At 44.7% G+C, this 21409-nt stretch overlaps 1 protein-coding gene across 1 annotated transcript in view; it reads left to right on the forward strand.

Moving 5' to 3' along the window:
• LOC8042530 (parathyroid hormone/parathyroid hormone-related peptide receptor-like) overlaps positions 1–21409 on the forward strand; it is a 123515-nt gene that overhangs the window by 42288 nt on the left and 59818 nt on the right. The window lies entirely within an intron of this gene.

Raw genomic sequence — 21409 nt, forward strand, 5'->3', positions numbered from 1 at the left:
TATATATATATATATATACTGCAAAGTATAATATTTGTTCTAAAACTTTTTGTACTTCTGATATCTTTTAAGAACGTGCACACATGTGAAGTTTATCGGCAACGCTAGAACGTTGGGAAAATAAAGACACGCAATAGTGACCGAATACAACTGCATTTGCATTTGCTTAGCCCGGAATATGCGTGCCTTGATTTCGTCAAGTCAAAAAGGTCGCATGGTTTTAATTACGACACCAAAATTGAGTGGAGAAATTGAAACATTTTTTAATAAAATTACACCAACAGTTAAATGTTCAATTTTATGGAAGGCGGCAGTATGGAATATTTTTTTTTTGTCGAGCCAACCGTTAGCGCTTGTTACGCGCCTGTAGATAAGACATATAAATGCACCAAAAATAAGATTCGCAAGCTGCATTGAATGTCGCGAATTTTTTTTTAGCACGTTTATTGGATTTTTTTAAAGATTTTGAACCGCAATCTTGTGAATGACTATGACTTTTTAAAAACGTTAATGACCGATTCTCAAATTTTGCAAAGTTTGTCAATCGATGGCCAGAGCTACACTTTAACATCACCGAGGGATTAGAGTAACATTTTATTCCTTGAATATCAATAAGTCACCCCAAACAAATGCGCGGCATCTGACAGCAAACTAAGCTATGCCCTTTAATTCACTTTCAAGTAAACCTATTTCATTAGAGTATATACCTTAGATAGCCGACAACGTCGTGCGTTAAGTACATTATATTTTACAGCAAAATTATTTACCTGTGTAGTGGGCGTATTCAAAAACGGAGTTCTAATTGTGCAGAAATACTTGCCCTAATCACTTTCAACTTGGCCTTACGATTTAGTTTCCAGATTGTGAAACCGGCACTTTTTAAAATTTTATAAAACCGGAAAATGGCTTAGGCGCAGCAAGCGCCAAGTTTACAATGTCTCTCAATTTAAGCTGGTAGAAATTCTTAATTGCTTTTTGTCACAAAGATTATAGCTTTTTATCACTGTACTGTTTTATGAAACACGGAACTCCAGACTTACCAAATAGCAAGTATTCTCTTTCTCTAAGTAAAACTTCAATCTCAGCTTAAAATCTTGAGTGCTATAAGTCCTACTTCCAGAAAGTAAAGCTCGCTTTACGAAGTTTGTTCACGCACTACGTGAGATCACCACTTTCATCACATATAGGAGCTGGAACGAAGAAATGAGAAAGAACGCCATGACGCGTTTTTCAACTTGAATCCTTGCATCTAGCCGGTCGGATTAAATCTATAGTTCTAACGTGTGTAGCTTGAATAGCGCTGTTTGCCAAAGCTGCTAGAAGGCAACTATGATGCGAGGAAAAAAGCTATCGGTGTATCAAACTAACGTTGTCATATATTTCTTCGATGAGAACAGAAGGGACAGGGTTCAATGAAATCGAGCTTTATGTGCCCAGTCAACGTTACAGTCCACCACTCCGTGGGAAAACATAAAAACGAGAAGCACAAAAAATAACAATGCAAAACTATGTTTTTGAACATTTTATTCTTTCTAGGGCCTGTTGCGTCTCACACAAAGCGTGTTTGTCATCTCGGTCGGCAGCGTTACTCGAGGCAGCGGCCCACGTTGCTCCGCAGTCCGAGAAATATAAAAGTAGCACCCTGTTACAACACAGGGCTTCCTTTTTTTACGGCCCAGACGAAACCATATGCAGGATATTTACATAAGCGTATGCGGCTGAGCATTACTAGTGACCGTTGCGCCTATTTCGAGCACGAAAAGCAGTAAGCCTCATTGAAGCATGAATGCGCAGTACACAAACATCTGGCCATAGTAACGGAATTTCTTTATCGCCTTTATCGAGTCACACAACTCAACGACACGACTCAGACCGAGCACCGCACCGGTTTGACGTTGTTTATTTGTTCACGTTTCCAGCAACGCCAGAACGTCACAAAAACACAATCCAACCACTTATTCGCTGCGTCTTTTGTTTTATTCCGAGGTTGCTTTGAAGACTTTGAGGAGAAAACGTTAACGAGCCACTTCACAAAATATAATGTTGCGTTGCAGTCATGGGCCTAGTTTCAACATACGTACGAGACGAGACGCCATAAAATATTCCCCTCCGGCAGCGCCGCTGCGGAAGCATAAATACCACTCCAGCCTCCATTGCATTTGATCAAGACGTACGCCTCTATTTTTAAGTGAATGATATTCAGAACCTACCTTACATTTTGCCGTATACTCTGAGGCGAACTAAATAAAATAACTCCGAACCGAAAAAAGAGACGGGAAAAAGAAATCGAAAGTATGCACATGTCCACCTGCGCAGCATATATCAACCTGCGACCATTTCATTTCGGTCACTTCTCCAATACAAATGATCGCTAATACTGGTGTGGCATTGATAGATGTTGGGAGCTTTGAATTTAAATTTCTGCACAGCGTATTGATTTCAAATAAAGTACATTTCTTTGGAAAGGCAATGTTTCTACCGTCATCTAGTTCATTTACCAGATGGTGATGACTCGTGTGATGGAAGTCACTCTGAGTCGGGATGTCGGGATTCTGGTAGCATAGTTTCTGAAGGGGGTAGAGAAGTGAATATTTACTGCGTGTTGGAAGTTAAGTTAGGTCCAATTGAGATTTCGTAACCATGACGCTTTAAGCACAGTCATAGTCAAAAGAAACACGAAGAGCGGAACGCACTGCCGTTCAGAGAGTTCAGAACTTTTTTAGTGGAACTCTGGGTGTTAAGACACAAAACACACCCGTCGAGATCCGCTCCAGGCAACGTGCGTTGAACCGAAATCTTCACAGTTAACAATCTGGAATTTCTCTGTTTACCGTCGATCAAAACACACACAAAAAACACACAATTAATTCAAACAGACGTCTCAGTGAGCTTTCGACCCATCTCGAATTGCGACCACAGCGACGCTTTTGGTCGCGCGTGTCGCTAATAGGACACCGCCCGGTTCACAAACAGCCCCACACGAGGTTTTGGCAACTGCACACTTCCCACACGATGTGTGGGGACTGTGTGTGAGCAGAAACAAAATTCGTACAAAGGTCGACGCATGAGGCCTGCCAACAGCAACGCCACTGCTACAGCGTGACGTCAAGGACACCCGTTGGCGTATTGTTTCAACAAAGCGCGTGATCACCGTTCATGAATACCGGAATACATTCTCCAACCTTTCATTTAGAGAGGAAATATTTTCCACCGACGAACTGCCAGAATATTACTTGGAGAAGCATTAGATATGACTTTTGTGTTCTTAATGATTTTGGAATAAATATTATCGGGACGGGTGGATGTTTCAGGCGATCGATAGGACCGACCATCCCAGTCGAGCAGGTAGCATATTGTTTTCAATGCGTCATAGGAAGGAGGCGGTAAGGTAGGGATACGTAAATAATAACACTCGTTCATTTTCGAGATCTTAAAATACGTAGGTAAAATAACGTACTAAGCTGGCGAGGTTTATATGAAATGCCGCTGCTGGGACAGGCGCCTGATGTCAACTGTACCGTGCGCGCATAATTTTGATGTCTGCTTTGTTTTGTAGAACTTTATTCAGGCCATCATTGCTGATGACGTTAGACTAGTGCTGAGAGTTCTTCAGTTTTTCCTTTAGTAGCTGTTTTTCTTCTCTTTGAGCTTGAGCTATGTTTGTTTAATATATAAACACCTACCTCCCACATTCTGCAATGCTCATTTGTGTGATGCATACGTACTAAAAGTATTTATAGATACATGAATGGATAGACAAACGACTAAATAACTTCAAAAAACAAAACTTATAAAGCTAAGAATCGCTCTTGCGGCTGAGCATGTTTCCACAATATGATATTCTCGAATTGTGCAGTCCAGATGGCGGACACTTTTCGTGCGTTTTATCAAGGTGTACAGATGTCTGACGAGGTTATTGTGACATATTTGCCTATTTATCTGCACTTCAGTTTCTACTTGAAGCAAATAAAGAATCCTAGTAGTTGTGAAAGATAGAGCTTTTGCTATTGGTCTTCACCGTAAAGCGCAATGGCATCTTTCAAGGATATGTGTACCACATAAAAATTCATCAAAACACTCTATCGTGATGTTTAGAAATGGCACAAATAAATAGCGAAAGAAACAACGATTAGAAGTAAGAAAGTTAGGACATACATATTGCTAAATATACACCTCGATTTCTCCGAGATAAAGTTATGCTGCACCGAATTTGTTTTTGGGAACAAACTTTACAACCGGATCGTCCATTGAATTAACTCAATTTTACTTGAGCATTTAATAACTTCACTAACATTTACTTGGCTGTCATTCAGGCACAAAACATATTATGGGTTTATGTTTGGCTAAGTAAGCCAGGTGACTGCTGAATTTAAAATAATAAGGCCTTCTTTAGGGTGAATTTGACAAATCTTTTTAACCAACCTGGCTTATATCTGTCACCTATCAACTCATCTCCGCGCAGCCACATCGCCCTAAATTTACGAGGATAAAAGTAATAGCTACTGGAAGGGACATTTGGGCAAGTATATAGGACTCCATTGTATCTCTTTTTTAGAGCGCAGCTCTTAGGGGCCCGTTTCCGGCTTGAGCGGCGTCGGCGTCGCCGTCGCCGTCGGCGTCGGCGTCGGCGTCGGCGTAACCGCGCGGTGCATCATGGGAAATGGCCCATAATGCACCGCGCGAGCCCCCCATCGGGGTCACGTGACCTCGTGGGGGGGCACGTGACCCCCCCGAGGTCACGTGACACCGGTGCATCATGGGAAATGTCCCATAATGCACCGCGCGAGCCCCCCACCGGGGTCACGTGACCTCGTGGGGGGCACGTAACCCCCCCCCAGGTCACGTGACCCCCGAAGTCACGTGACTCCCCTGAGGTCACGTGACCCCCGCCGATGTCGCGTGACCCCCAATGACGTCATCGTCACTGATGACGTCACCGGCATCCACATCGTCATCGTCATCATCACTGATGACGTCACCGGCATCCACATCGTCATCGTCATCATCACTGATGACGTCACCGGCACCCGCATCGTCATCGTCATCATGACTGATGACGTTACCGACATCCGCATCGTCATCGTCATCATCACTGATGACGTCATCAGTGACGTCACTGATGTCGTCACCGGCATCCACATCGTCATCGTCATCGTCACTGATGACGTCACCAGCATCCGCATCGTCATCGTCATCATCACTGATGACGTCACCGGCATCCGTATCGTCATGGTCATCATCACTGATGACGTTACCGACATCCGCATCGTCATCGTAATCATCACTGATGACGTCATCAGCGACGTCACTGAGGACGTCACCGACATTCGCATCGTCATCGTCATCATCACTGGTGAAGTCATCAGTGACGTCACTAATGACGTCATCGGTACCCGCATCGTCATCGTCACTGATGACGTCATCAGTGACGTCAGTGATGACATCATCGGCATTGGGGTCACGTGACCCCCAAGGTCACGTGACCCCCCCCCCTGGTTAGTTTAACCCCCCCCCAGTGCCCTTACCTCCTCCTCCTCAAGAGCTGCGCTCTAATTCGGCGTTACAGGAAGTTGTAAGCAGCTTTCACTTTTTTAGAGCGCAGCTCTTAGGGGCCCGTTCCCGGCTTGAGCGGCGTCGCCGTCGGCGTAACCAAGGTCATCCCAAGGTCACGTGGCCCCCAAGGTGATCCCAAGGTCACGTGACCCCCAAGGTCACCCCAAGGTCACGTGACCCCCCCCCCCCCCCCGAGGTCACGTGACTCCCCTTCCGGTCACGTGACACCCCCAGGTCACGTGACCACCCCCAGGGTCACGTGACCCCCCCCCCCCCGAGGTCACGTGACCTCCCCGATGACGTCATCGATGACGTCACCGGCATCCGCATCGTCATCGTCATCATCACTGATGACGTGATCAGTGACGTCACTGGTGACGTCATCAGTGATGATGACGATGACGATGCGGATGCCGGTGACGTCACTGATGACGTCATCAGTGATGATGACGATGACGATGTGGATGCCGGTGACGTCATCAGTGACGTCACTGATGACGTCATCAGTGATGATGACGATGACAATGCGGATGCCGGTGAGGTCATCAGTGACGTCACTGATGACGTCATCTGTGATGATGACGATGACGATGCGGATGCCGGTGACGTCATCAGTGACGATGACGTCATTGGGGAGGTCACGTGACCTCGGCGGGGGTCACGTGACCTGGGGGTGTCACGTGACTTCGGGGGGGCATCCGCATCGTCATCGTCATCATCACAGATGACGTCATCGGAGTCCGCATCGTCATCGTCACTGATGACTCCCCAAGGTCACGTGACCCCCCCCCCAGGTCACTTCACCCCCCAGTACCCTTCCCTCCTCCTCCTCAAGAGCTGCGCTCTAATTCGGTGTTACAGGGAGTTGTAAACGGCTTTCACTTTTTTTTCACTCGTCCCAGTAGCGCTCTTTTTCAATACGAGAAAATTAGCATATTCGGGAGCGGCTAGGAGTCAGTAGTGCCGCATTTGTTTTGTGACCTTTATGATGAGCTGTTGTTCACCAACAGGCAACGCTTTTAGAGTAGCTGAGTTACGGAACTCCTCAAAGATGCTGCTTGCACGAGCAGTACACCCCTTCTCGCACCACGGCTCGTCTCCGTCGTTAGACGCGCCGGATGGCTGTTATGGTAACTGCAGTGTACCTATGGAATACGTACGTTTCGAAGCGCATCGTCTCGATGGGGTTCCACCGTACTCTATGAAACCCACAGTTCTGGAATGCAAATCTAGATGGCGCTTCAAACGACGGGAGGCGGACTGCAGTGAGTGAGGAGGAGCGCTCCTCTCTGCGGGAGTTCCCCGACTGAGGTAATCTAGTAGCGTTACCAGCAGGTTCATAGCTCAAACGTTACGTTAAGTCACGTGCCACGTGCGGTACTTTTTTTCATTCGTAAGCTGACATTACGGTGGAAGCAACATGCTCGTTGAAACACCAGTCATGCGTCGATCTTTCCTCGCGTGATCACGACCCCGCCAATAGCTGCGTGCAGAGAGCGAGGTCAGTTTGTAAAAGTAAGGCGGTCGACTGGTCCGGCGAAAGCATAGCTGTCATTGCACTATCAGCTTGGGAGTGAGCGGAAAGGTTAAATTGAAAAGTTTCCGGTATCGCCTTTAGGGGGCTTTTATTCTTTCCATGATATTTTATGTCGATTTGTTCGCCACCCTTTTGTATGAAATGGGCACAAATGTCAAATTGATATATCAAAAAGTCTGGCTTTGGGAAGCAGTCTAGTCCAGAACCCATGAACGTTTTCAAGAATGAACAAAAGCAAAGTGCGAGCGGAAATAATTTTCTTTTTTTTATTCTGAGAGAAACACTGCGACTAAAGTCAAATCCAGGTTGAATTGTGTTCTTGAGGACTCGTCAGCTTCACTTTCCACCGTGAGTTTTCGGATTTCCAAAATCAAGCGTGGTCGTACGGACGTAACTGTTGAACCACGTTCAGGACGTCTAAAAACAGATACCACGCAAAAATTGCGGATAAAATTCATGACTTGGATTGGAAAGACTGCCACATAAAAGTTCGTGAAATTGAGGAAGCAGTACGTATCTGTTCATAAAGAATTTGGACATATTTTACACAATGAATTGAGATTAAAGAGGCTTCCTGTAAGATGGGTGCCGCACTTGATCAATCCGGAGCGAAAATGCATTCGAGGCCGAACGGCAACCGACGGTTTGCAAGTGTTTCAGGCAAATCCAACAAATTTCAAGCGACAATTTGTACCAATGAACGGGACCTGGGTTCTCCATTACACGCCAGAAACAAGACCTCAATCATGCGAATGAACTGGGCCCGGTGAATCGGCTCTGAGGAATGCAAAGACCAATCAGTCGGCTGGCAAGGTGATGGCATCAGTTTTTTGGGGGGATGCCAAAAGAATCCTCCTCATTCAATATCTTGAAAATGCAAAACCTGTTACTGGTCAGTACTACATACCTGACTTTAAACACACGGGACCAAGTAATTTAAAAGAAACGCAGATGAATGGACAAGATACAGGTGTTGTTGCTGTTTTTTTGTTGTTGTTTCTTGTTTGCTTTTTTTTCACCACGACAATGTTCCCGCCCGTTGAAGAGCAGTAACTCAGCAAAAACTGACAGAACTGAAGTTAAAACTCCTTTCGCATCCACCAGTCTCCTGATGTGGCTCCCTCGGACTTCCACCTATTCCCGAAGCTGAAAAGATTCCTGGCGGGAATGAGATTTGTGTCGAATGAAGAGGTGATGGATGCTGTGAAAAGGTATTTTGGAGATCTGGAAGAACGTCACTACGGGGAGGGAATCAAAAAGCCGTAGAAACGCTGGACCAAGCGTGTCGAGCTTCAGGGGGATTATTTCAAACAAAATAAAGTATAACTTAAATCAGATATATCTTGTTTTCATTTTCATTCCGGAAACTTGTTCGATCTACTCTCGTAGTCAGGAATCGGCCAAATCATCGGGAAGTGTCGAGCCGAGTTGTGCTTTGTGCGGACGCTAATCCGAAAACGGCGCTCGTTCAAACTAACTAACGGGAGACATCCAGGCTGATCCGTATTACCCAGTGAGACGCACCATCCTGAACAGGTGACCCCGGCCAATACCACTAGAAGACAAGGGCGCCGGCGCATGACCTCATTGGTGGTGAATCCATGACCCGCCCTAGCGGAAAATTAGCTCAAGCTCGGAAAGAGTGGCCACCACACAAGAGACACCGTACGAACCCGCTAGCGGCGATGCTGACGAAAGTTAGGTGGCGCTGCGTGGACCAACTATAGCCTTTGACAAAATGAGAAGGGCAGGTGTATATGCGTGTGTGTGTATTATTTCTAACGCCTGGTCTCTAGCAAGCGCTCCATACCGTGCTCCGGCTGCGCGCACGAGCGGGAGTTGCACAAGACGCCGAAACTTCGTTGATGTAAGGGCCTCGCGCTAAAGACGGGACAACTGAAGTTCCTCCCTGCCCTTTATGCTTTGTCAGTTAGGATGCTTACGTCGTTTGAGAGACAGGCGCACCCCTTGTCTTCTTGGTGGTATTCGTACAGTGTGTGGCAGAATTTCCGGAAGCATTCCTCGTTAAAGTGATGCTGAAACAAACATTTCAGCGCCCATAATATCTGGAGCACGATCTTTCCACGAGCCAGTAGCCGCCAGTGTGCGCGAGCGCACGGAACGAAATTGACGTCATAGTCCTCCATCCACGCTTAAGATGAGAGTGAAATGTGTGGGCTCTGAGAAGGAGCATAAAAACAGGCTTTTCATCTCTACAGTTTGGTCCGGTATAAAAGGTATGCGATTAATTGGTCTAACATGCACGCAGCTTTCACTTGTAGAGGTTGAAAGCCTGTCGTTATTCTCTTTTGGCACGGAGCCCATACATTGGTCAGTCATCTTGAGCGTGAATGGAGGACCATGACGTCGAATTCGTTGCGTGTGCTCGCGCACACCGGCGGCTGCTGGCTCGTGGAAAGTTGGTGCGTCACTTATTATGAACCTTGATATGTTTGGTTCAGTATCCCATTAGTGCTGAACGAATTGTGCCAAAAAACCAACCGAGAGAATCGCAGAAAATTTGCATAACTCTGCTTCCAGGAAATGTCGATTGTTACCGTTCCTAGAATGCTCATAGGCAATTTTAGCATAGCATTGCTTCAGGCTACCGGGGAAATGGCAACGCTCCTGGAGCACGCTGAAGAGCCTACTGCGAAGGAGCAGCGCAAGCTTTCGGTAGTCATGCCGCTCTGGGCAGTATCCTGCCGCAACGCGCGGCTACCACTGCCTAGATGATTTTATTAGAAGAATATTTGAAATTAGTTAGGGTAAATACCTACAAAAGTCGTTTTCTTTATTGATGTTTAATTAGGTATCTTCTGGTGTACACTACATTGCGGAATTTCCGGTTTGTTTCTCGCAGAAGGATTTCTAGCTTAAAAAAACACTGAAATTTAAAAAAAAAATTGTTTAAAGCGCTTAAATGGAACATATATTCTCCAAAACCAATTTCACAAAATTTGGTTTCCGCACTATTTGCGACGTTATGTTCAATTTAGGTGAAGTTCACCACCCACTCCAGGCCCCGCGCACAAAACGGTGTCCACACCAATTACTGCTGGATTGGCTTGGCAGCTTGGCTGAAGACGTACGCGAGCCAAATGTCTCCCTGTCGTAATTTCCTGTGCGTCTAGACTGCCATCTGACACCGTCTGCTAGTCGTGTGGGCAGACGCCCGGCAGCGTCGGCATTGTCCGCTATGAGAACACACTGTACTACCACTTTGAACGCCAGTTAGACGTGGCCATGAATGCCGCCTATCCGCATCCGCCATCACTTGCGTCCGTGTGCTATTCGGCCCCTGTCTACAACCGTCAGCAACGCGGAGAAGATGAGACCTTGAGAGTTGTGTTCTAGCGTTCCATTATGGAAGAGCCACGGACTAAAACAAGCGTCTGTCAGTGTACGTTGATATGCGGTAAAGAGCCACCGAAAGAAATAAAATATTCGACAGACTCAATGTACAATCCTTTCAAATTTTTTGCCTTTTTTTTTATGGCGTTTGCGAGTGAGGTGGGTGAGCGTCATGACAAGCGATTTGAAGGCAACCCAAAATATTCACTTTATAGCAAGCAAATTTAGTGCTCAAAACTTGATAGCTACGCTCCTTGTGAAGCGAAATGATAAAAAGATACCTGGACAAACCTGATGCGAGACGAACACGCAACTTTTGCCAGCCAAATAGCTTGGAAATTTTAACCTGTGCAGGTTACCTCTCAAATACTAAAACGATGGTCACCACCACAACGATTGCTCTATATCTCAGAGTAGCGCGGCCGCTTTAAGGGAGCCTACACATGTATTCAGCATCAAAAAGAGCCAACGAAGAAAAGAAGCCAGATGAAGGAAAATAGCTGAAGTAGGAGGCTAGGCTTACGCCAGTCCCGCTACGAAAACAAGCACCTGATCCAGTGCCGCGTACTTACGGCAGTTGTTTGCTGCAAAATAAGTTGGTAGACTCTAAACACCTCGATGGGCGCGGAACGACTCGCACCCATAAAAATAGGCGACCTCAACAAGTTACCTGGCGTGTAAAACCGCTCGCTGCATTCGCCGCCAGCCATGTTTGTTATAGTTTGAATACAAAGCAAAAAATAAGGCCTCGACAAAATTTAAAAAAAAACAACGATAATGACCCTTCATAGGTTGTTTCTCAAACATACAAATATGTCGAATTAATGAATACTGCGGCACGGAGAAACAATTTCATAACGAACATACCACCCTCGTCAATCATCTCTCCAACTCACAAGAGCCGACAAAATGAGCGTAGCTATTCGTTAATCGGCGAAGAGTCTAGCATGGATTTCACTACCTATATTTCGTCTGGCGGCGTAGATATTGCGCTAACAATTATACTTCCATTAAAAAAAGAAATGTGCGTTTAATTGTTTTTGTTAATATCTTTGTGTCATTTTAAAGGCGCCATTTAACACTTCGTTTCTCATTCAGGAGACACCGCTTAGAATTATTTCTCAAGATGCATAATTTATCAAACACGCTTTAGTTTATCTCTTTCCAAGCAATAACAGTCGCAAAAAAAAAAAAAATCGAGAAAAGCGAAAAGCGTTTACGCCCAAAATTCGCAACCAGTACAAGCGGCCGCATGACCTGGAGCCGATTATGTGCTGCCAATGGTTATCATTACCGGGAGATTGGGTTAGCAAAGCACAGGGCAAGTTCTGAGTTCGACAGATTGTTAAGGTTTGACTAATCCCGTCATTGCAGTGATTGGGCTCTATCCACTAATTAAACATATGTCGGGGCATTGGTTGGCACGAGTTAAAATCACATGCTTACGCGATGATCGCGTTCAGCGTGTAATCCACATTTGAAAACAAAACATTACCACGGGAATCGCCAAGCTTGCCGACAAAATTCCGGTGATCACATTGTTTACGCCTTCAACACTGCGATCCCCCAACATTGTCAACACGTTTCGAAAAGTATGAATTTGGGAGCGCCGCCGGTTCAAGGCGTATCTCCATGGCGCCGCCGCCGGAAGGGCGCACAGCAGCCGTCATCACCCTCAATTTCTGACCGGCGCACAGGTCTTTCATGTGGTGATTGCGCTCTTTCAGAAGCTTCCTTTGGGCTCCGAGACTTACTTATTAATCTTCGTTTTGTGTTGCACTTCAAAAGAAGATGAATAAGCAACTTTTAGAGACCATCGGAAGCTTCCGAAAGAGACCAAGCGCCACGTGACGAATAGCGGCCAGTCATGTGATAAATAGCGACCACATTTTCTCGGCGCTCGCGGGTGCCAACTACAAATTCGTTTCGTGCGGTAAATATAGCTATTTAAATACTTTATTTTTCGTTGTAAATTAGTTTTAAAACTTTTTAACATCCAGCTGCTCAGAAAAAAAATAATATTTTTTTTTCCTTTTTATGTCTCCTTTAAGTCGCCTCCTCCGCCGTCGGCAAGCCCCCCTTTCAGGACAATAAAGACTATGACTTGCTAGAATAAATCGCATTGGAACTAAAACATTCTATTGATACGACGGTGCCATGCGAACCCGTCCGGTAGATATACCGAGACGACTATTCAATTTTACGTCAACGAATCGGAGCTGTCAAATTTTGTGAAAACATCAGCACCCTTATTATACCTAATAATGTTAGAAAAAAAAACTTTTAGTCTCACTGAGGCGTCTAATGGACTAACGCATTTCAATATTTAAAACACGATGCCCTTTCACACAGATAAAGACGAAAAACTGTTGTCATAAAAAACAAAATAAGTTGATAGTGCGGCAGTGTGATTTGACCCAACGGAGTTCGTGCTGGGAGACAAAAAAAAACCTTAAAATTTTCAGGAGTAAAAAAAAAGTTGAAACGGGAGCCTTTCTTATTATCAAGTCAGCTTAATAGCTTTTCTTGCTAGAGGCACGCCACGCTACATTTTGCAACTGGCGGCTGGCACAAAACTGGACCAATCCATATTTACGCTGAGTGTACCTGCATCAAACCATAGATCTCGCTCGTTTGTACGCAACAATTTACCGAAGCGTACCAGTGCCTTTACTTGCATTGACAAAATTTTCCCGCCCACCCACGTGCGCATTTTAGAGCGCAGCTCTTAGGCTCCCGTTTCCGGCTTGAGCGGCGTCGCCGTCGCCGTCGGCGTAACCGTAAGGTTGGGGGACCACCCAGGTCACGTGACCTCCCCCGGTCACGTGACCCCCCTAGGTGACGTGACCCCTCCCCCCCCCCCCCCTTGAGGTCACCTGACCACAGGGAGTCACCTACCCTCAGTACCCTTCCATTCATTTACTCAAGCGCTGTAATCCGGCGTTACTGGGAGTTGTAAACGGCTTTTATTTTTTTTAACTCTTAATCAGGCATAGATTCAGTATTCCTTTTTTTTTTTTTAAATTCAGAATGGAACACACTCTGGGTCATAAAAGCATCGGCGGAACGTGACGGGCCCGACATTATTGGCTCAAACGGACTCCGATGACAAGTAGCGGGAGACGAATAAACTCTTTCTAACAACCGTATCAAGAAGCTGCAGGATTTATTATTCTCCCCGCAAAAACTAAATGTTTTTTTTTTTTACTTGAAGAAACGCATTTTTGTTGTTTTGTTTGGCGTTTTCAGAATTCGTTTTCTGTACCAAAAAGAATTACATTTGATTTTAGGTTCTTTAAACTTCCTAGAGTGAACGTTTCCTCCAACGGTGGTTTTGTTTATAAATATTGCGTTCAAAACGAAACGTTAAGGCGAAAAGCCTCGAGGCACCCGTTAAACACGAGTGGAGAAAGAAACGAAAATCCTCCTTCACGCGGAGTCCGAGCGTGTCTCGGAAAACGAGACTGCGCGTTCAACAGAGAGAAAAGAAAAAGAAAAAGACGTTGTAGAAGTTGCGTGTTATGAACATTTTGAGAAGATTCTACGTTCGCTGATGGAGAGGGCAGGCATCAGGTAACACGCGCGGTGCCGGTGGCGAGGTTGGTTTGTTCTATTCTCCGTTTCAACTGAAGTCGGAGAAAGGGCCAACTGCTATTTCCGATAGAAAAGAGCACAAACGCAAAAACTAAAACCCGATATCACGACAGGATCAATCATGGCGCTTGGTTGGATCGGTTGGCGGTAACACGTGCAAATATATACGATGAGTGTCCTGGTCTAGCGCTTTCCAAAAAGCTCGATTAGCCTTTTGGCTCGTAGCCTTAGAGAGGCTCGGACTTGATATGAAACGGGGTATAATATTCTGCTTCTCGCTTTTGAAATTCTAATGAAGCTAATGAGAAAATATGTGTCCGCTATGTCAGGTACAGACGAGTCTCGAACATGCCATTACTGCTCCGCAGCCAATGGGACTGCTGCATTAGCCGATAAGGCCGCCAAGGAACCAATGGCGAAGCAAGTAGAAGCGTTTAACGATAATAGACCACGTGCTCAGTTGCTTATGCTTCCCCTGACTACAGCATGCGCGTATTTAAATGGTTGAACGTGCGTCATTTGATTCGTCTGGAAACAAATACTCTACTATGGTTTTTTTTTTTGTTATTGAAATAATATGCACGTGAGCATGAGATACTCCTTCGTAACTATTGTCAAATATCATTTGGATTGCCGTGGAACTGGCTACTCAAACCGCAGTTTCGACGCATTTCTCGCGTGTGGTTATCTGCCCGCAGCCTTTCTTTTCGGGGCATATCGGGCAATTCCTAGAATGGCTAGTTTTTTATCGTCTGTTAGTGATTTCTTTTATGCATGTAATCCGGCAGTTTGACATGTTCATTAGGATAACGAGAAATGACGGAAACTTTACGCAATAAGACTTGATTATTAATACCTTAAGCAATAGGAATAGGCGAGTATTATTTCCACTCGTCAACTGATATTTTTAAGCTTACCTTACAGTTATTACGAGGTTTGTTCAAAAAGTTACGGGACTGATTTTGTCGCGTAAAAAGAGTGCAGCACCGTGATGTGCGAGAAGCTGTCTAAAGAATGGACTTTTCTATCTCGTTATACAAAGTTGCGTCGCTTTGTGCATATTTCGAGCTGCGCTACACGAGTTTTTGCGACCATGTGCACGGGCACAATAGCGATTTCACCATAGGCTGCAAACCAGGACGAAAACGAGCATCAATTCTGCTTCAAGCTCAGAAAATATCAAAACGCGGACCTTTGAAATTATTCAACAGGGTTGGGTCAAAAAGCAGTGGGACCCGTGCTTCAAGAAAGGCTGAACATCACTAGAATACGAAGAGTGGTAAGGCGTCTCCATTGAAACTTTCCTTCATTTCAGTGACGTTCTGCCATTCTTGAAGCACGATTGACATCCAAAACACCTCGGGCATCTCACTGCTTTTTGAAATAAACATTCTAAGTTATTTCAAACGTCTCTGTTGTAGATTCGCTAAGTATGGCGTCAAAAATTGATGTTCGCTCTTTCTCTTTGGTGTGCAGTCTATGGAGAGATCGTCATTGTGGTCATGAATGTGGTCAAACAAAACAGTGTAGCACTGTTCCAAATGTTCCCAGAGCGATGCCCTTTGGCATACTGACGCAGGAAGCTCCCTGCCTCAGACTGTTGCGCGCGAATCACTCTGCTATCTTCTCTTTTTACTCTACCAAATTCAGTCCCGCAACATTTTGATCACACCACCTACAAATTCCGATCGGCATTTCCAACATGTTTCATGACGATTATTTCAACCCGCGAGTGGAGAACAAGGAGGAAGAATATTTTACAGTGGAACTCCACTAAGTCTCCCTCCTCGTTCCCCAGTATCGGGTTAAATTCATCATAGTAAACTTCCTCCCGATCGCCAGCGCACTGACTGTAATTCCAGATTTCATAAAGCGCTTCGACATCAAGCGATAGCATTTCTTTACTTTCAGAAAGCAGGTAGTGGCATGCACACAGACCTATGAACATGTCTTGGAGACATAAGAATTAGGTAAAAAATGTGGGCACCACACGCACAAACGAATGTGTTGTTCAGTTTTGTTTTCCTAAGCCTACAGTTTTCAAGAAATTTGATGTTCAACAGTTTGACCGGATGTTCTTTCTTATATCTTTGTAAATAACTTTATTCTAGATTTATTTCCAAGTTGACCTATATAGTCCTACTAGCTGCATTTATATATTCGTACACGAGTTAAAGATAGAGTAGAAAAACACCTCCTCGTACCAGTCCGGGCAAGCGATAGCTTCTCGGGAAAACTGGAAAATGCAATAGCGATGACGAGATACGCAACGGCAGCGCAACGTGCTCCTCGGTTGCGGACTGTTTGTGCTTCTTGCAAGAGCACCCTATATGGTGGTAACTTGACTTTGGAGGGCCGTTTGGCAAAATCTTTACGATTTACCTGACTACAGTTTATGCCGCTAGCAAAGCTCCTTTCAGTAGTTTCAGTCATTGCATTTAAAGTGACACAATGTGTCTGCACGTATAGACGATTAACAATGAACGATCATAGTAGAAATATGTTTTCCATATGCCTTCGGCCTTTCTTTTAACGTAAAAAAACGATAGCGGTTTGAACCACCTATTATGTAGGAATGTTGCGTGGCACACTTGAAGCGACTATTAAACGCAATAAATGATTGTACTTCCCGTGCTATTAAGAAAGTTGGGCTGTTCCCTTCGTGGACACGTTGTTAAACCAATGAAGTCATTAATTTTAAACTAAAGATTTATTTACATATCTTCAAACCTGGCCTTGGAGAAGCTTGCTTGGCCTTGTTTGTAGAGCGATACCTGAAATAATTAATTTCCCTGGCAGTCACTACATCCGGACCAAATACATATTCATATATTATACGTTCTAACAGCAATTGTTTCTTAGAGGCGCACAAAGGGCGCCAGGTAAAATCAATAAAATAGCAGCCTTGAACACATATTTTCAAATTACTAGAAGAAGCAGTTATGTGGCTTTTCCGGTACACTTGATAGTGTTCTCTTACTCAGGGTGCGCGCTCAGCCGACCAAGCACTATATTATAACCTGGATAAAAAAAAAAGACTGAAAAACATCGTACGTTTCTTGAGAAAATTAATTATTTATATATATATATATTATGCAAATCACGTACATTGGTTTATATCAGACTGGTTTCAAAAAACCAGACGTGAACGTAGTTCAACTGCTTTACCCAACTTATGTAGTTTAACTTCTTTTCTAAGTAGTTTTTCAACTTTCATTTACATATTTATTTCTGTACTTAAAAGTTTATTTTAATTCCTTTTTTGAGAAAGTTCTATTCAAATTATAAATTACTTTCAAATTTCAGTGGTAGGTCTGCTTGTCAACAAATATTCCTGCATAAAAAATCTATGAGATGTTGGGCAACGGGCTGATATCTGCGAAAAGGGGGAAAGCATGTGACTTAGGCAGAGCGGGAAGGAGGAAGTGAATTAGATTAAGGGATCAAAATTCCCTAAATTGTTCACGAGCCCTCACTGCAAGGATCCTACTATGAGGCGCGGGGTGCGGACACGTCGCGAGTGAGGCCAAGTAACTGCGGAATTAGCGCCGAAGACGCGTCTCTTCCTTTATCGGCACTTCAGGAGACGAGTCGTTTGAAAAACGTGCTTGTCCTCACTTCTCCCGAGCGTAGGAACTCTCGCCGACTGCCGGAGGAGTACCCACTGCATCCTCGCTCAAAGGAGGCCACAAAATGCTGCACCCACTCTGAAGCTCATCTCGTGCTCCCGTAGTTTGTGCTGAACTTGAAGAATCGGGAGCTAAAGGGTAACGCAAAAGTGAACTCTTTGCGTTGTCTTTCCTTCCCAATCTTAGAATATAAAGATCTTCCAAGATTTGAAGATCGTTCGGGAATCCTTAATAATTTCTCCAATGTTTTTACATACAAAAAAAAAAGGCAGTGTTGAGAAGTAATTTAACTGCATGGTACTTTATGTACTAATTCAAACAGGTCTAGAAAACTTGTCCTTTATTTGAAGTACATCTTCTGGGCCTCTAATTGCACTTTACTAACGCAGTTGTTCTCGAACTCTTTGAGGAAAATACTACTCCCGACTTCGAAGTAGAATCCCCAATTTTTAAAGCCAAACAAATGGCTTATTGTCATGTGAAAACGCGCTATCATTTTTCGAGACACTATCTGGTCATTCTCTGAGGAAATTAATGGCGGAATGAGACTGATACAAATAGGTGACTTATAAGTTTTTTTGTGTTAACGATTTCGTCAGCGAGAGTAAAACAACTGCTTGTTGTCCACTGGACTTTATGTAATATCTGCCGCCATTTCCGTAAAAAAAAGATGCACCTTTGATTACCCCTAAACAATGCATGCCGGTTAAAAAAATAAAGCCTTGCACAAATTATTTAAGTTTCAAATGAGTTTCTAGTGTATTCTGATAGAGTACATTAGATATTGAATTGAAACTCATTGCTAATTTTTGTAAAGGAAAACATTGTATAGAGAATAAGAGGACACCATGAACGATTGTATTCAATCCACTTATACTTTTTGGAAGTACATTGTATGTATAGTACTTTAATTCAAGTACATCGTAACCCATGTACTTACTACTTTACTTCAAGTACATGACCTCCCTTTTACTTTGTGCTTTACTTCAAGTATATTGTTGATGTACCTTACGCAACACTAAAATAAGCAAATACTGCGCGATAGGTGGCACGCAGTAAGTTGTTATCATGTCGGCAATTATGCCGCACCCGGCGGGAGCCCTTTTCGAGTGGCTACGATTGGAACCAAAATATGTTGCGTGTCTAGTCTGAGCTTAAAATGAAACACTGGCTTCGTAAGGGCAAACGGTGGTCGCGACACAACCACGCATTTGTTTATTATTTCATAATTCCTGACGTACACTTCTGTGGATTGGCTTTTTTTAATGACACCGAATTTTGCAAACAGTAATTAGATATTACAGCTATTACAAGCTTAGCTCTTACATATAGCCTACCCTAGATTAGTAAAATTTAATTGCAACTAATCGCCTTGTATGTACACTAGAAAAATTATGTTTTTCTTCATCACCTTGACGGAAATTATGCGCACTGCATTTTCTCACCTTGTATATTGTTGAAGATAGAGTGAATAGGCAGGCGAGCAGGTTGATGTTACACAGGTTTGAGGAACCGGAGACGTCGGACAAAAAAGGGACAACAGTCAAGGCATCTCTATATTACACCATTATATACTATATTACACCATTCACCAAGAAGACGGGTTCCTGGACATTGGTCATGATCTGTCAGCTGACAAATATGTTTGGGGAGTTAAGTTTTACTAGTCGCAATTACGTAATTCTGAATTTGACCAGATAGACGCAGAGTTATGTTATTTAATTTTTTTTTTATTAGTGTATACCTCTGAAACATGACATATCAAGCAAAATTTAGATTACGCTGGTATCGGTATCTACGCTATCGCGTCAGTCGCTGGTTCCGCTCCTGCAGTTGGTGGCTCGAGACAACGCCAATTATTTTCGTCGAAAGAGTTGGATAAATCCCATTTTGCTTCCTGGTTGGATTTCAATTGCCACCGAAGGTTCTATCGCGTCACAAACACAGTATTAAGTCCAATCCATTTCGCTGTCGTCAAGAATCCGGGGACCTATGTACTACGTATACGGTTTGTACATTGCATTGGAGACGTTTAGCAAACCGTTAACGTGTTCCGCGTACCGCACTAACGGAACATCGGAAACCTGATACCGCAGCGGTCACGGTATCACCCGTGCGCGCACTTAAAAGCGTGCTTCAAAGGCTCCGGTAGTCCGGTACGGGGAACGGGGTAACGGTTTGCTAAAAAGACCCTGTTGTAGCGGTTCCGTGCCTGCAAATCCGGCATTATCCGCAAGGAGACACAGTCCTCTTCTGTACGCCTTCCTATTCGAGCAAACAGCAAAAAAAGTTGCTTTCACTAGGGCATAGGCACATTCTCACTTAACCACGTGACCGTTGGCAATTGCAAGTGACTCTACTGTCTCTGTCTATACTGCGTTATAGCTTACGATGTACGGTAAAGGACGCTATACGAGCCGTTCCCGCCAATCCAGCGCTGTGAACGCATCACGTGAATACACGCCTCGCGCGTCGATCAGTGTCTTCGGGGGTGACGCGACTCTCACACGGCACTTGAACGGCTCCAATGGCTTGTGGCGTCCTCTGCCGGTCCCAGGGTAAGGTGAAACGCAGTGCAGTATCTCCCGACGAGGGGCCAAAGGGCAGCCACTCCGCTGCACCTTGCAATCTGCTCGGTGAGAGTTCATCGCGACGTTTCGTTTATTCATGTAACGAGCGCGGGGTCCGTCTATTTTGAGCAAAGCATTCGCCAGGCGCCGCGCCGACAATGGACGACTGCGCGGGCAGCGCACTCTGCTCCCTCATTACGCTTTGACCTGGCCGGGCCGTAGTTGGGCCTCATGTTTATTTCAGCATCGGGCCACTTATTTTCTTGTTTATGTTTCTCTCACGCGCCGGTCATTTTTGAAGGCGGAATTCGCGGAAAGCTGCGCAGATGGTGATGAAATGTACGCATTAATAATGCCACGAAAAGACCACGGCACTCCGCGGGCCACAGTCTTTTAGTTATATTGTATTCGGCAACCCTCGCTCTATATGAACAGCTTGATAAAGCAGATGATACCAGACGCTTTTCGGAGCTCTTTCGAAAATTCTGTTTCTGTTTCGGTTGTACAGGCACCCCAAGTTAGGTTATGACTAGAATTTCAACATTTCGGTATACGCAGATATACCCCGAAAATTAACTCCGGAGCTGGTTTTCACAATATCGCGGAGCTGTCCTTGAACATTATGACTATGACGTTTCAGATGACTATGACCATTCATAATTTATAAAAAAAAAGTGTTTTATGTAATTCCTCTTATTTACATCAGCATAACTGGTCCCTGCTTCGATCGAGTCCAGACCCTGTACATCCGAACTAACGCTTCAGACAGCGCTGGAAACAGCCCGACTAGTAGAAAGCGTGCGCAAACAACAGGAGGAACTAAACCAGGATCGAAATTCGAACGTCCACAAGATTTCGTCATCGGACAAAGAAAAAACTGCTTCTACGGCCCTCAGTACAAACGAACGCGAGGGTCCTGACGATAGAAGACAGAGGGAAAACACTCCATACCAGCAACGTCCGCTAACCATGCCATCAGACAACCGAACACGATGCAGGTGGTGTGGGAGAGACACGCATCCACGCACTTCGTGTCCAGCGCGGTCCAAAGTATGCACAAATTGCCACAAGAAAGGACACTTCTCCGAGGTATGCCTGTCAAAAAGAGTGGACTTCGTAGAAGCTCCAGGTCCCAACGTCGGTTTCCTTGGAATAGTGACATCTCCGCAAGT

The sequence above is a fragment of the Ixodes scapularis genome, unplaced genomic scaffold (assembly GCF_016920785.2).
Source record: "Ixodes scapularis isolate PalLabHiFi unplaced genomic scaffold, ASM1692078v2 PGA_scaffold5__190_contigs__length_132052651, whole genome shotgun sequence".
In the NCBI taxonomy this organism is placed as follows: domain Eukaryota; kingdom Metazoa; phylum Arthropoda; class Arachnida; order Ixodida; family Ixodidae; genus Ixodes; species Ixodes scapularis.